Below are 1352 nucleotides of genomic sequence, written 5' to 3' on the forward strand. Positions count from 1 at the left end.
CTTTAGCTGCTCCATTACATGATTTAACTAAAAAGGCCAGAAGTTTGAATAGACAGTTTCTTGCCAGCATGCTTTCAAGACATTAAAAAAAATGGCCTCAGCTCCACTTTTAAAGCTTCCAAATCTCTCACTGACGTACATGCTGGATTATGATGCTAGTAATGTCGGAATTGGAGGAGTGTTGTCTCATAAAGTGGGTGAAAATGAACATGTGGTGGCCTACTTCTGTAGGGTCCTGAGTAGACCAGAGAGGAACTACTGTGTCACACAGAAGGAACTCCTTGCTATAGTAAAGTGTCTGACATATTTCCATCCTTACCTATATGGGTATAACTATGATATTGAATATAGAGAAGGAAAATGTCATGGAAATGCCGACGGACTAAGCCGAAGACCCTGCAAAAATGACTACAGACATTGTTGTAAAAGAGAGGTTGAACTAACCAGGTGCCAACAAGTTGAAGTCAAAGTGACTGAAAGAGTTGATGATGGTGAAGTGGAACCAAGTATAGATATTCAAGCAGAACAGGAGAAAGACCAATATTTGATTTTCTACAAGCAAGTGTTTTGCCCCCTGCTTGGGAGAAGGTATCTAGCTTAAATCCTGTGACAAAGACCTATTGGGACCAGTTGAAGCTTGAAGATGGTATTCTTGTCTGGAGATGGGAAAGTGACGACCTGGAAAACGGTTATACCGAGAAAGTTACGGGAAGTTGTGCTGCGTCAATCCCATGATAGTTTAACAGGAAAACGTCTTGGACTTAAGAAAACATTGAGTAATCTATGGTAGAGATTTTACTGGATTGATATGAGGCAAGATGTGAAAGAATAGTGCAGGACCTGCAGTAGATGTTGTGCAAAAAGGGGATCAAAGCATAAGGGAAGTGCCCCAATGAAGTTATATCACGTTGGTTCACCAATGGAACGAGTAGCTATTGATATTGCTGTCCCTTGACCCAAACTCGTGCTGGAAACAGGTACATCTGTGTGGTGATGGATTATTTCACATCGTGGCCAGAGGCATATGCAATACCAAATCAGGAAGCTACAACAGTAGCTTTGGCTGTTAGTGATTTCTTCTTCATGTTTGGTATGCCATACGAACTGCATTCAGATCAAGTCCGTAACTTTGAATCAGCTGTGTTCCATAAATGCTGCAAGTTGTTTGGCATACGAAAGACCAGGACAATGCCACACCATCCACAGTCTGATGGGATGGTAGAAAAGTGCAATTGGACACTGAGACAGGAATTGGCAAAGTTTTGTAATAGCTGCCAAGATGACTGGGATGTCTTACTCCCTCTGCTGTTGATGGCCTATAGAACAGCAGAGCATGAAGTTACTGGATACAC

The sequence above is a fragment of the Limulus polyphemus genome, unplaced genomic scaffold, assembly GCF_000517525.1.
Source record: "Limulus polyphemus unplaced genomic scaffold, Limulus_polyphemus-2.1.2 Scaffold5560, whole genome shotgun sequence".
In the NCBI taxonomy this organism is placed as follows: Eukaryota; Metazoa; Arthropoda; class Merostomata; order Xiphosura; family Limulidae; genus Limulus; species Limulus polyphemus.